At 36.7% G+C, this 15,753-nt stretch overlaps 1 protein-coding gene across 3 annotated transcripts in view; it reads left to right on the top strand.

Annotated features, from left to right (window-relative positions):
* Positions 1-13,927, top strand: part of LOC118921137 (caspase-12-like) — a 38,743-nt gene extending 24,816 nt beyond the window's left edge. Inside the window, exons 12-14 of one of the 3 annotated variants that reach the window (XR_005028214.2) lie at positions 1,078-1,169; positions 3,362-3,446; positions 12,485-13,927. The gene's annotated coding sequence lies outside the window, so the exon portion shown is untranslated. The remainder of the gene's footprint in view (positions 1-1,077; positions 1,170-3,361; positions 3,447-12,484) is intronic. The other 2 variants (XR_005028215.2, XR_005028213.2) reach the window with 2 other exon arrangements.
* Positions 13,928-15,753: the final 1,826 nt, after the last annotated feature.

The raw sequence follows: 15,753 nt of genomic DNA, 5'->3' as shown, positions 1-15,753 counted from the left end.
GCAGAAAAAGCTTGGCATTTTTGCCTCCGTGCTGTATTTGTCTCCTTTGCTGCTTTAACCTTTAGGCCAAAGACAAAAGAAAAAATTAAAAAACAAGAAGATGAAAAAGACTTTTGTTCAGCCCTGCAGCTATGCATGTAAGCTTGTTAATAATCATCAAAAGGAATTTTGTGTACAGTTTGAGATACCTGCAAATAGCTCCTTTCCCAAAGCCTGCCTCCCCCGAGGAAATAAGGAAATATATGCCAAGTAATAATTGTCCTGTCAAAGAGTTTTAGGAGCATCCTGGCCAGAATTATGCCAGGAGAGTCAGCTAACCAAGGACACAGAGTTTCTCAGCACTCCTAGGACCCTCACTGGTGCCCAGGTTTCACAGCATTTATTATGATCTACAGTTACATTTAAAACATATTTGTTTACCTGTTTTTGCCTTTCTTCCTACTAAAATGCAAATGTTTTTGTTCAAGTAACATTTATCTTTAACATTCTATTGGCCTTCAATTTCATGGAATAATGTCCACCCAAACCTGAACTTCCTTGGGTGTTTACCCCAGAGAAATGAAAACTTATGTTCACTCAAAAACCTCTTTATGAATGTTTATATAGAAGGTTTATTCATAGCCCCAAACTGGAAAAAATGGAAGTACTTTGATGAATAAATGATTAAATAAATGGTGGTATATCTATGCCATGGAATGCTACACAGCAATATGAAGGAATCATTGGCTATTGATATAGCAACTTGGATGGATCTCAAGGAAATTGGGCTGAATGAAAAAAGACCAATCACAAAGACTACATACTATTTGATCCCATTTCTATAACATTCTTGAAATGAGAAAAAGATTTAGAGGTGGAGAACAGACTGGTGCCAGAGGATAGAGATTGGAGTTTGATGTGGCTACAAGAGGATAACAGTCCACTTATCCTAGTTGTAGTACTTGTAGAAATCAACACATATATTAAAATTGCATAGAGCTATCTATGCACAATAAGTGCCTGTAAGAATAGTGAAATCTGTGTAAGATATATGAATTTAATCAAGATCCATTTTTTCATTTTGATATTGTACTACAGTTACAGAAGATGTTACTATTGGGGGAAACTGGATGAAGGGTACACAGGATCTCTGTGCATTTCCCCCCTCCTATTGTATATTCCTTTATTTGGTGAGTACTTATTGAGAACCTGACATGTGAATTCAGTGTCCACAGCTTGAATCAGATTTCTATGTAGTAGATAAAAACAGATAAAATAACCACATTAATCATGCGAAATCGCACACTGTAATAAAAGCAAAAAATGACAAGTTATGGGGTAGGGGCTTTGCATATTGGTACAGATTTAGGGGAAGATCTAGGGAATCCTAGTGTCCCTACTACCCTGGAACACAGCAGGGAACTCATGGCCTGAACAACCTATGGCTCCACTCATGACCCAGAGCCACTTGTGTGTGTGGGTATGTTTGTGTGTGTATGTGTGAGTATGTGTATGTGATAAAATTCAAATGACATAAAGTTCACTCTAAACCATTTTAAAGTGTACAGTTCAGTTACTCTTAGTATATTCACAGAGTTGGGCAACCATTGCTATTATCTAACTTTAGAATACTGTAGTTACCCTTAGAGGAAATCTTATGCCTGTTTAATTGTATGTGTCTTAAGCCCATTTGCCCCTTCCCCACTTCTAGCTACTCATCTTCTTTTTGTCTTTATGGAGTTGCCTATTCTAGATACCTTGTCTAAGTGCAATCATATCATTGGTGGCTTTTCGTGTTTGGGTCTTTCACTTAGTGTAAAGTTTTCAAGATCCATCAATGCTATAGCAGGTATCAGTGCTTCATTCTGTTTTTTATGATCAAATAATATTTCATTGTATGAATATACCACTTTTGTTTATCCAATCAGATAATGAACATTTGGATTATTTCCACTATTTCACTATTATTAATAAAGCTGGTATAAATATGCACGTACAAGTGTTTATTTTGTTTAACATATGTTTTCAAATCTCTTAGAAATGCTAGAGTGGAAATGCTGGGTAATTCTGTGTTCAACTTTCTGATTAGTCTATCGCTTGTTCCAGCTGTTATCCTTCGCCCAAGCAGCAGCAACTACCACATTTGCCTTTAGGTAATTCTGACAAATGCTACAGGGCAGGCTCCTCAGCCCTGGGAGAGTTCTGGGTCAGACAAAATAGAGACATGCCCTTTGGGCCAGGCTTTCAAGGAGCCACCAGACAAGTCAAAATGAGCAACAATTCTTTGAAATTAAGGGCCACTCTATTCCACCTGGTATTAAAGACTTGGGCAGGAAATGCAGGCTGCTGTCTTTGAGACCACCACCCAACTGGGGTCAGGGGACAGGCTCAAGGAAGGTTAAGAAGCTCCAGAACTATATCTCACTGTGTTTCAGCTATGCTTCTCCTCGACCGAGCATTCACCGGGCTGCTATAAGCTTTTGAGTAGTATTCAGAATTCCAAAAAAGTTAATTCTGACTGTTTTGTCAGTTAATTCACAATTTTTATTGGTGAGAGAGAATTTTGGAGTTCCCTACTAGGCCATTTTCATTAACATCTATTCTTTGTATGTATTTTTGTAACTTCTTATGAATCTATAATTATTTCAAAATAAAAATTAAAAAGAAAAAAATGACCTTTCATATATATATTTGATGAATTTAACAAAACATAATAAGAAATAAAATACCAACAGATAATAGAGTACTGTTTAAAACTTATTTTTGCACCCTTCTAAAAGTCAAATGTTAAACCACATTTTCCATTCTTACTTAAAAAAAATTGGTGAAGAGTATAGTAACACAGATACATTAATTATGTTAAAATTATTATTGCTTTAATGTGGATTTATTCTATTTTTACCCCAATATTATGAGACATTAAGTATCTTTTACTATCTTCAAAGTAGGTGAGCAAAGCTTTGATGCAGAATGCAAAAAATAGATATTTTTCTATCTTTGTAGATAGGAATAAAAAAGTAGGGCATATTTTTTACATGTAAAAATAGACAAGAGAACTTGAACACAGCAATTACTTAAGCTGCCTATCAGTATGTTTCTATTTTATTTCCTTTGAGACAGTGTTGCTTTCTATATTTGTATGAGAAATATTTAAATTGTAGTTTTCTTTAAAGAGGCATTTATTTCAAGTGATAGTAAGTGCTGATTCTGCAATTATTGCTAATTTGAGAATTTCCAACTTCCTTGCTGTGTTGAAAGCCTCATGATTCTGTCATTATTCCTTTCTCTTTTGTACTTCAATTTTGTGTAATACAAAATACACTGAACTAAAATTACACTTTCAAATACATAATATAACTCAACTATTTTCTATGCTTCACAGATGATGGAAACTCAGCAGTGACAGATGCTGCATACCAATGACTCCTCCATGCCAGTTGGTCAGAATCATGTAAAGGTCATTTGTGGTAATGAATTTTATTTTACTAAAATAATAAAGTAGGTTTCAGTTTAAGTATGAATTTACAACATACATTTGAAAAGGAAATCATGATACATCATTCAATTTTTATTAAAAATAAAAAACCCACACTTAAGATGTACAACATGATAATTTCATATACATATATATATTGTGAAATGATTAGTACAGTCAAGCTAATTAACATTATTTCCTCACATAGTTACCTTTGTGTGCATTGAAAGGACTTGAAATCTACTCTTAATATATTGAATCCAGAATTCAGTACATATTATTAACTATAAGCATCATGCTATATATTAGATCTCTAGATTTCTTTATCCTACATAACTAAATGCAACTTTGTACCCTCTAACTAATATCTCTCCATTTCCCCCACCTACCCACTATTCTACTCTCTGCTTCTGACTATTCAGCTTATTTAGATTCCACATATAGGTGAGACCACTCAGTATTTTTCTTTCTGTGTCTGACTTATTTCACTTAGCATAATGTGCAATTTCATTTATGTTGTCACAAATGTAAAGATCTTCTTTTCTAAGGCTGAATAGTATATACATACAAATAACTCCCAAGGTCTTTATCCATTCATCTATCAACAGACACTTAAGTTGTTTCCGTATCTTGGTTATTGTGAATAAGGCTGCAATGAACATGGAGCACAGATATCTCTTTGAGGTCCTGCTTTCATTTCCTCTGGGTATATACCCAGAAGAAGCATTGATAGATCATGTAATATTTCTATCTGTACTTTTTTGAGGAACCTCTATGATGTTTTCTATAATGGCTTTCCCATGGAAGTATACAAGGGTTCCCTTTTCTCCACATCCTTAACATGTTATCTTTTATTTTTTTATAACTACCCTATTAACTGTGAGGTGAGATGTCCTTGTGGTTATGATTTCCACTTACCTGATGATCAGTTATATTGGACACCTTTTCATACATCTGTTGGCTATTTTTGTCTTCTTTGGAAAATATCTACTCAGGTCCTCTGCCCATTTTTATTGGAATTGCTTATCTGTTTGTTTCCTATTGGGTTCACTTATTTAGTCACCAATTTGTTGCAGAAGTAAATGCAGTAGTAATTAAATGGGCTGCTTTAATATTAATTTCATTCGTTCACAGAACTATTAGATACTGTGTTAGACATTGGGAAAAGGGGAAAAAAATGGTGTATTTCATCACTTAACTTGGAATTTATTTATTTTTTAAATTTTATTTTGGTATCATTAATCTACAATTACATGAAGGACATTATGTTTACTAGGCTCCCCCTTTCACCAAGTCCCCCCAACATCCCCATTCACAGTCACTGTCCATCAACATAGTAAGATGCTATAAAATCACTACTTGTCTTCTCTGTGTTGCACAGCCCTCCCCGTGCCACCCCAACACTATACATGCTAATCGTAATGCCCCCTTTCTTTATGTCCCGCCCTCATCCCTCCCTTCCCACCCATTCTCCCCAGTCCCTTTCCCTTTGGTAACTATTAGTCCATTCTTGGGTTCTGTGCTTCTGCTGCTATTTTGTTCCTTCAGTTTTCTTTTGTTCTTATACTCCACATATGAGTGAAATCATTTGGTACTTGTTTTTCTCCGCCTGGCTTATTTCACTGAGCATAATACCCTCTAGCTCCATCCATGTTGTTGCAAATGGTAGGATTTATTTGTTTTTTTCTTATGGCTGAGTAATATTCCATTGTGTATATGTACCAAATCTTCTTTATCCATTCATCTACTGATGGACATTTAGGTTGCTTCCATATCTTGGCTATTGTAAATAGTGCAGCGATAAACATAGGGGTGCATCTGTCTTTTTCAAACTGGAGTGCTGCATTCTTAGGGTAAATTCCTAGGAGTGGAATTCCTGGGTCAAATGGTAAGTCTATTTTGAGCATTTTGAGGACCCTCCATACTGCTTCCCACAATGGTTGAACTGATTTACATTCCCACCAGCAGTGCAGGAGGGTTCCCCTTTCTCCACAACCTCGCCAACATTTGTTGTTGATGTCTTTTGGATGGTAGCCATCCTTACTGGTGTGAGATGATATCTCATTGTGGTTTTAATTTGCATTTCTCTGATGACAAGTGATGTGGAGCATCTTTTCATGTATCTGTTGGCCAACTGAATTTCTTCTTTAGAGAACTGTCTATTCAGCTCCTCTGCCCATTTTTTAATTGGATTATTTGCTTTTTGTTTGTTGAGGTGTGTGAGCTCTTTATATATTTTGGATGTCAACCCTTTATCGGAGCTGTCATTTATGAATATATTCTCCCATACTGTAGGATACCTTTTTGTTCTATTGATGGTGTCCTATGCTGTACAGAAGCTTCTCAGCTTGATATAGTCCCATTTGTTCATTTTTGCATTTGTTTCCTGGGCCTGGGGAGATATGTTCAAGAAGAGGTCACTCATGTTTATGTCCAAGAGATTTTTGCCTATGTTTTTTCTAAGAGTTTTATGGTTTCATGACTTACATTCAAGTCTTTGATCCATTTCGAATTTACTTTTGTGTATGGGGTTAGACAGTGATCCAGTTTCATTCTCCTACATGTAGCTGTCCAATTTTGCCAGCACCATCTGTTGAAGAGACTGTCATTTCCCCATTGTATGTCCATGGCCCCTTTATTGAATATTAGTTGACTGTGTATGTTTGGGTTAATGTTTGGAGTCTCTATTCTGTTAAATTGGTCTGTGGCTCTGTTCTTGTGCCAGTACCAAATTGTCTTGATTACTGTGGCTTTCTAATAGAGCTTGAAGTTGGGGAGTGAGATCCCCCCCACTTTATTCTTCCTTCTCAGGATTGCTTTAGCTATTTGGGGTCTTTGGTGTTTCCATTTGAATTTTTGAACTACTTGTTCCAGTTCATTGAAGAATGCTGCTGGTAGTTTGATAGGGATTGCTTCGAATCTGTATATTGCTTTGGGCAGGATGGCCATTTTGACGATATTAATTCTTCCTAGCCAGGAGCATGGGATGAGTTTCCATTTGTTAGTGACCTCTTTAATTTCTCTTAAGAGTGTCTTATAGTTTTCAGGGTATAGGTCTTTCACTTCCTTGGTTAGGTTTATTCCTAGGTATTTTATTCTTTTTGATGCTATTGTGAATGGAATTGTCTTCCTGATTTCTCTTTCTATTAGTTTATAGTTAGTGTATAGGAAAGCCACAGATTTCTGTGTGTTAATTTTGTATCCTGCAACTTTGCTGAATTCCGATATTAGCTCTAGTAGTTTCAGAGTGGAGTCTTTAGGGTTTTTTATGTACAATATCATGTCATCTGCAAATAGTGACAGTTTAACTTCTTCTTTACCAATCTGGATTCCTTGTATTTCTTTGTTTTGTCTAATTGCCATGGCTAGGACCTCCAGTATTATGTTGAATAACAGTGAGGAGAGTGGGCATCCCTGTCTTATTCCCGATCTCAGACGAAAAGCTTTCAGCTTCTCGCTGTTCAGTATGATGTTGGCCTTGGGTTTTTCATAGATGGCCTTTATTATGTTGAGGTACTTGCCTCCTATACCCATTTTGCTGAGAGTTTTTATCATGAATCGATGTTGAATTTTGTTGAATGCTTTTTCAGCATCTATGGAGATGATCATGTGGTTTTTGTCTTTCTTTTTGTTGATGTGGTGGATGATGTTGATGGATTTTCGAATGTTGTACCATCCTTGCATCCGTGGGATGATTCCCACTTGGTCATGGTGTATGATCCTTTTGATGTATTTTTGAATTCGGTTTGCTAATGTTTTGTTGAGTATTTTTGCATCTACGTTCATCAGGGATATTCGTCTGTAGTTTTCTTTTTTGGTGGGGTCTTTGCCTGGTTTTGCTATTAGGGTGATGTTGGCTTCATAGAATGAGTTTGGGACTATTCCCTCCTCTTCTATTTTTTGGAAAACTTTAAGGAGAATGGGTACTATGTCTTCTCTGTATGTCTGATAAAATTCCGAGGTAAATCCATCTGGCCTGGGGGTTTTGTTCTTTGGTAGTTTTTTGATTACCGCTTCAATTTCGTTGCTGGTAATTGGTCTGTTTAGATTTTCTGTTTCTTTCTGGGTCAGTCTTGGAAGGTTGTATTTTTCTAGGAAGTTGTCCATTTCTCCTAGGTTTCCCAGCTTATTAGCATATAGGCTTACATAGTACTCTCTAATAATTCTTTGTATTTCTGTGGAGTCTGTCGTGATTTTTCCTTTCTCGTTTCTGATTCTGTTGATGTGTGTTGACTCTCTTTTCCTCTTAATAAGTCTAGCTAGATGCTTATCTATTTTGTTTATTTTCTCAAAGAACCAGCTCTTGGTTTCATTGATTTTTGCTATTGTTTTATTCTTCTCAATTTTATTTATTTCTTCTCTGATCTTTATTATGTCCCTCCTTCTGCAGACCTTAGGCCTCATTTATTCTTCTTTTTCTAATTTCGATAATTGTGACATTAGACCATTAATTTGGGATTGTTCTTCCTTCTTTAAATATGCCTGGATTGCTATATACTTTCCTCTTAAGACTGCTTTTGCTGTATCCCACAGAAGTTGGGGCTTTGTGTTGTTGTAGTTTGTTTCCATATATTACTGGATCTCCATTTTGATTTGTTCCTTGATCCATTGATTATTTAGGAGAGTGTGGTTAAGCCTCCATGTGTTTGTGAGCCTTTTTGCTTTCTTTATACAATTTATTTCTAGTTTTATGCTTTTGTGGTCAAAAAGTTGGTTGGTAGGATTTCATCTTTTGGAATTTACCGAGGCTCTTTTTGTGACCTTGTATATGGTCTATTCTGGAGAATGTTCCATGTGCACTTGAGAAGAATGTGTATCCTGTTGCTTTTGGATGTAGAGTTCTGTAGATGTCTATTAGGTCCGTCTGTTCTGGTGTGTTGTTCAGTGACTCTCTGTCCTTACTTATTTTCTGTCTGGTGGATCTGTCCTTTGGAGTGAGTGGTGTGTTGAAGTCTCCCAGAATGAATGCATTGCATTCTATTTCCTCCTTTAGTTCTGTTAGTATTTGTTTCAGATATGTTGGTGCTCCTCTGTTGGGTGCATATATATTTAAAATAGTTATATCCTCTTGTTGGACTGGGCCCTTTATCATTATGTAATGTCCTTCTTTATCTTTTGTTACTTTCTTTATTTTGAGGTCTATTTTCTCTGATACTAGTATTGCAACACCTGCTTTTTTCTCTCTGTTGTTTGCATGAAATATCTTTTTCCATCCCTAGACTTTAAGTCTGTGCATGTCTTTGGGTTTAAGGTGAGTCTCTTGTAAGCAGCATATGGATGGGTCTTGCTTTTTTATCCATTCTATTACTCTGTGTCTTTTGATTGGTGCATTCAGTCCATTTACATTTAGGGTGATTACTTAAAGGTATGTACTTATTGCCATTGCAGGCTTTAAGTTTGTGGTTACCAAAGGTTCAAGGTTAGGTTCTTCACTATCTTACTGTCTAACTTAACTCGCTTATTGAGCTATTATAAACACGGTCTGATGATTCTTTATTTCTCTCCCTTCTTATTCCTCCTCCTCCCTTCTTCATATGTTGGGTGTTTTGTTCTGTGCTCTTTTTAGGAGTGCTCCCATCCAGAGCAGTCCTTGTAAGATGCCCTGTAGAGGTGGTTTGTAGGAGGCAAATTCCCTCAAGTTTTGCTTGTCTGGGAATTGTTTAATCCCTCCTTCATATTTAAATGATAATCGTGCTGGATACAGTATTCTTGGTTCTAGGCCCTTCTGTTTCATTGCATTAAGTATATCATGCCATTCTCTTCTGGCCTTTAGGGCTTCTGTTGAGAAGTCTGATGATAGCCTGGTGGGTTTTCCTTTGTAGGTGGACTTTTTTTCTCTCTGGCTGCCTGTAATACTTTGTCCTTGTCTTTGATCTTTGCCATTTTTATTATTATGTGTCTTGGTGTTGCCCTCCTTGGATCCCTTGTCATGGGAGTTCTGTGTACCTCTGTGGTCTGAGAGGTCATTTCCTCCCTTAGTTTGGGGAAGTTTTCAGCAATTATTTCTTCAAAGACACTTTCTATCCCTTTTTCTCTTCTTCTACTGGTACCCCTATAATGCAGATATTGTTCCATTTCAATTGGTCACACAGTTCTCTTAAAATTCTTTCATTCCTGGAGATCCTTTTATCTCTCTTTGCATCAACTTCTCTGCTTTCCTATTCTCTATTTTCTAGTCCATTAATGGTCTCTTGCGTCTTGTCCATTCTGTTTTGAAGTCCTTCCAGTGCTTGTTTTATTTCTGTATTCTCCCTCCTTAGTTCTTGCATATTTCTCTGCAAGTCCATCAGCATGATTATTACTTTTGTTTTGAATTCTTTTTCAGGAAGACTGGTTAAATCTATCTCCCCGGGTTCCTCTTCAGGGGAAGATGTAGCAGATTTCGAAGCTGTCTGGGTTAGTCTTGTCTGGATCAAATTTTTTTGCCTTTACATGTCGATAGGTGCAATGGTGAGCTATTGACTCATCTGTCAGCTGGGAGAGCCAAGCCTTTCCACTTGCTCCTGGCCTTTCTTTACTGGGACAACTGCAACCCCTAGTGGCTTGTGTTGGGCAATTGCGTGTAGACTGGGTCTCTGTATCTTGCCCGGCGGGTATGGAGGAAGCTCCCTTGCTGAGAGCGTGGCCAGCCTCAGGCTGCTACTCTGCAATGGCGGGGCCCTGGAAGGGTAATGGACAGGAGGCTGTTTGGCTGTTTACCTCCATGAGGGGTCTCAGAGCTGTTGCCCAGGGGATTAGTGCGCCTGGAGTTCCCTGGAATTTCCAGCTGCTGGACTGTGACCCGGGATGCTTCCGTCCAGCTGTGGGGTCCCTGTCCCTTTAAGACTTTCAAAAAGCACTTGCTTTTCTTTGTCACAGGGGCGCCGGCTTCAGGACCTGCTCAAAGGTCTTACTGTCCTGTTTCCCTAGTATCCAGGACTCCACGCATACACTGTGTCTGCGCTCCGGTGTGGATGGCTGGGGCTGGGTGTTTAGCAGTCCTGGGCTCCCTCTCCCTCCCTGCTCCTACTCCTCTCCTCCTGCCGGGAGCTGGGGGGGAGGGGCCTCGGGTCCCGCCGGGCCGGGGCTTGTATCTTACCCCCTGCGCCAGGTACTGGGTTCTCTCAGGTGTGGATGTGGTCTGGATGTTGTCCTGTGTCTTCGGGTCTCTCTTTTAGGATTAGTTGTAGTTGTTGTATTTTCAAAAATATGTATGTTTTTGGGAGGAGATTCCCACTGTCCTACTCATGCCGCCATCTTGGCTCTGCCTCTTAACTTGGAATTTAATGGAATATTTACACATAAAAATACATGAAAATAAAGTTACTGCAAGACAAAAATAAAATTTCATAAGTAAGCTCTTTAGGTCAACACTATGAGGCAGGGCTTTGTTTTTGTTATTGTAAATAAATATATATATAATTTTTAAATTTCAAGCTTATTGAGCTGTAACTGACAAATAAAATTGTCAATTTTTTCCTTTCCTCCACATGCTCACCAACACTTGTTCTCTGTCATTTTGACAGTTGCCATTTGAATAGATGTGATATAATATCTCATGGTTTTGATTTGCACTTCTCTGATGACTAGTGATAGTGAACACCTTTTCATGAACCTGTTGACCATTTGGATGTCTTCTTTGGAAAAATGTCTATTTGATCCCCCTTTTAATCAGGTTTTTTTTTTTTTAGTTTTTTGCTATTGAGTTGAATGAGTTATTTAAATATTTTGAATATTTACTCCTTAATTCACAAGAAACTACAGAAAACCCTGAATAGTCAAAGAAATCTTGATAAAAAAGGACAAATATGGAGGCATCACACTTCCTGAAAAGAATTTGTATTCTGCTGCTGTCAGATGGAATGTTTTATAAATGTCTGTAAAGTGCATCTGTCCTAATGTATAGTTTAAGTGTACTATTTCCTAGCAAAAGCCTCTTCTAATTTTCCTAATTCATCTACACATTTGGGTACCAACACCTGTGTATCTCTTATCATAGCACTTGCCAGTCTGTATTTTAATTTTTGCTTAAGGATATATTTATTTGTTAGATTAAACATACAAGGAAGATATTATCTATTCCTGATTACTAGTAAAATGCCTAAAATAGAATATAGGTTCAATAAACATTTGTTGAACAGATGGATGCATTAATAGCAACTAAATGAATGAAGTATATTTTGTTTTCTTTAACTCATATAGAATGAAAAACATATGTGTATATATGTGCAATTACACAGGGTAAATGTACAATTATATTGATTTATTCATTAACACAAGTGGAAACATATATCTGAGGTATTTTGTCCTCTGTACTACAGATAAAACAATAAGAGATAGAGGTAGTAATTTCCTTCCCAGAATACAAAGTCCAGTTATGAAATGTTGCTCAACAATGTCCTTATGAGATTGTGCCATTCATTCTTTCATATATAAGTATAGCGAAATCTCTGTAGTGGCAGTACTGTTTTTGTTTAAAGTTAGGCTTGAAGCAGGAAAAAGCGCTTATTGGTATTCTCTAAGAAAATATATACCATTAGTATTAGTGTGCAGTAAAAATATTAATAAATCTCTTTATTTTCTTAAAAGAGACAAAAGAAGGGTTTATTTTATACATCACAAAGAATTTCACTCCAAACATTACCACTGGATATTTCTTGACTAATTTATCTTCTAGGTTTGATCTTTTTTTTTTTCTAGAGGGGGGTGCGTTTAATATTCTTCCTCCCCTTTCTTATCAGAAAAATTTGACTCTGTGTCAGCTCAGAAATAAATCTCCTGATTTTCAGTGCATGCCTACTAAAGTATGAAGCAAAAATTGTTGATCAAATATTGATATATTTAATACTGCTGCCACTGTCAAATGTTCAATCTGTCAGAAATAAACACCAGTGTTGAGCCCTTGAAACAGCACTATCCTCAGAGGAGAATGCCAAAGCTCTTGCTGGAATGTTGATTACATTGAATCCCTTCTACTCTGGAAGAGACAGTTATCATGACTGCAATAAATAGATATTCTTGGTTGAATTTACATTTATTTCCTATCCACAGGATCAAAACAAGTACATTACCCAAGAGAATGTATACACCCACCTACTTATGCTTCCCACATATTATTGCATTAACCACAGAACCCACTTTAAGGAAAGAAGGTGTGGGAATGGACATATGATAACAAAAATCTAAAATTTCTAACATATACTGCAGTACATAAAGGCTGCCTGTCTAAAAGAATGCTGAAAGGTCCTTTTGAAGGTGCAGCAGAGGTGCCAGTTTGGATATCATGCTCTGTATAAATGGCTCACCGATCTCCAGGATATAAGTACATTTTAAACCAATAACCATTTCCTGGTGCTATGTCCCTAATAGATAATATACATGAGTCTTGGCATTATGATTACAAATAGGAGAAACTCCATTTCCCACACTCCTAATGACTCAGTAGGACAGTTTATGCTCCCTGTTCTTATGACTCAAAGATCTTTGGTTTTAGAAGTCTCCAGAAAAGAAATGCTTCTCCCAGAGCACCTAGAAAAGAATCTCATTAAATTTTAGCTATGACTGCTGCCTTTTGGGGGCACTTGTGCCAAGACACTATCAGACAAGAAATGGAGTCACCTTCCAGGTATGGGTAAATGACTCTGATCTTCATAAGATAAGGCTGATATTATTCATTTGGTGGTGGGGGGAGGTGCGGTGGGTGGGGGCAGTGAAAATACACTTGTTATCCAGGGAATCCACTGAGGTATATCTTGATATTCCTTCCTTAATTTCGATAAACATAAAAATGTACAGCTGCCAGAACCATAAAAGGATATTGGTGAACAGGATCTTGGACCCCTTAGTGATGTGGATCTGGGTCATGCCACCAGATAACCCTCCCACTAGCAGGATGCACGACGAAGGTGGAAGGAAGATAGAAAGAAGAACGGGAGGATGAATGTCAATTGTAGCCATTGGAGCAGTTGCTACAGCTGGAAGTTTTACCTCCTCCCACTTTTATGTAAGTTTCCCCATGAAGAGATCATTTAAAATCCTGAAGGAGCTGTTCCTAGATAGGGAAAACTTATTTTACAAAGCAAGTGTATCGATGCAATAAGACATCAAAAAAATATCGATGCAAATGGTAAGGGAGTAGGAAAACAGAGACATAATATATTTCTTCTAGATTGATAGTTGAAGGTGCTGAAAACTTTAAAATAGTTTTATAGAGTTCATGAGCAATTTATCATACAAAAGAAGAATAATGAATATGCATGCTCACACACAAAGAGAAAATATACTATCTTAACCCAGTGTAATATAAATTCCATTTGGCTTTTGCTGGCTGAACTACATTTAAGTCTGAGAAGTCCAATGAGTTGACTAAGTTCATTTTTTGTTGGGGAGAAGGGCTGGTTTCTAAAGGCAGATCTATTAAAACTAGCAGATTAATTTGTGGATGTAGAGACAATCCCAAAATAAAAATCTTGTTTGAGGGTATGGCAAGATAATTTTTAAGTTAATTTTTTCTTACCTTTTTCTCCCATTTCTTCTGTTCTAGCAAGTAGGATGGAAATGGCATATCTTTGTCAAAAACATGATATTAGATGTAGAAAAACCTAAAAATGTAGGTCTGGGACTTCCAGCCTCATCAAACATCCCTGTGTCCCCATATGACACAGCAGCAGAAAAGTGGTAACTCAGGTGTGACTAAGCAGGTCAGGACAGTAAGATTCCTTGCAGTGGTGGTATGCCACCATAGACCAGTCTCCAGGCACAGCCAGTGCACCAGCACCAAGAAAGACCCCAGGATGTGAGTGTACCTAAGGAGCTGGGACAGAGGAGTACAGTCCAAAGTGTGACTGAAGTTAGGTCTCTCTCCAGGTTTGGGGATTGTGCTTAGAATAGAAATTAAGTTGATTTACAAAAATAATAATAATGTGGAAATACATGTTCACCTGAGTTCATAGATCAGAACTCATGCCTGCTACAGGTACATAAAAGTAACTGAACAATGATTGATGCTTTTCCACTTCTAAATCAAAGATTAAATATTAAAGTCATTTATAAATTTCATGTTTTATATGTCAAACTGCATTTGATAGCATTTTTATAAAATTCACACAACGTGAATCCTTCTCAAAATGGGAAAAATCCCTCTAGTTATATCAATTGCAAGTGATTTTCAGTGCACATTTTTCCAGTCTACTATGGTATATATTTTCTGCAAGTAAGCTTTAAGTGAATTAAATGTGAAGCTCCAATTCCCATTCATAAAATCTGTTCTCTTACATATAAATTATTTTCCTGGATAAGATCTTAATGCCCAAAATATCATTCTTGATCCTGAACTAACAATGTAGGTATGAGTTTCTCTGTTTAAAGGTAGAGTGATTGCAAATGAAAAAAAAAACCTCCCATTTTTTCTCCCACTTAAGTTGATATAATGCTTTATTTAGATCAGCTTACTTAGGGGTAACACATGTCAGGGGGATGATATTTAGTATGTTGTGTTTTTTGTTCATTTCCACAAAGCTGAGTTTACAATGCATAGATATCTTCTTCAGAGAAGAATTTTAAAATTCTGAAAATTAAAAAATGTGAGTTACTTTAAAAAGGATGTAAAATATGATATGATCATTAGTAAAGTATTGAATAACAAGTTTTTAAAACTTTTTTCTGCAAAATAATAAAAGTACTAATCCTCGAAGAAAGGATATTTATGCATCTCAACATTTTTGTGATAATGCATTCCTAATATTGTCAACAAATTATAACATTGCCTAGTATCTCTAGAGAAGGATGATGCCCCTAAGTAATTCTATGGTCCTTTGAAAGAATTATCTTCCTATTGTCTTTTGAAAGAAAAAAATATATTTTTTCATATGTAAGTAGGATAGGAGGACTTCCTTGAAATCAATTTAGAATTCAATGTTAAAGTAGGATAATGGCTGCACTCAGTTCAGAGCAGATCCTTTTCTTTTTTTTTTTTTAACTGAAGTATAGCTGATATACAATCTTATATTAGTTTCAAGTATACAATACAGTGATTCAACAGTTACCCATATTATTAAATCCTCACCCTCTCTAGTTTAGTTGCTGTTAACATACGAAGATGTTACAGAATTATTGGCTATATTTTCTGTGCTGTAGTATCATCCTTGTGACCAACTTATAATTGAGAATTTTTGTGCCTCTTTATCCCCCTGTCCCTCCCACCCACCTAACCCAACCCTTCTTCCATGGTAACCACTAGTCACTTCTCAGGGTCTATGAGTCTACTGCTATTTTGTTCATTTTATTTTGTTTTGTTTCTAGATTCCACAAATAAGTGAAAT

Source organism: Manis pentadactyla, chromosome 13, assembly GCF_030020395.1.
Source record: "Manis pentadactyla isolate mManPen7 chromosome 13, mManPen7.hap1, whole genome shotgun sequence".
Lineage (NCBI taxonomy): Eukaryota > Metazoa > Chordata > Mammalia > Pholidota > Manidae > Manis > Manis pentadactyla.
This window is presented reverse-complemented; position numbering and strand designations above follow the sequence as displayed.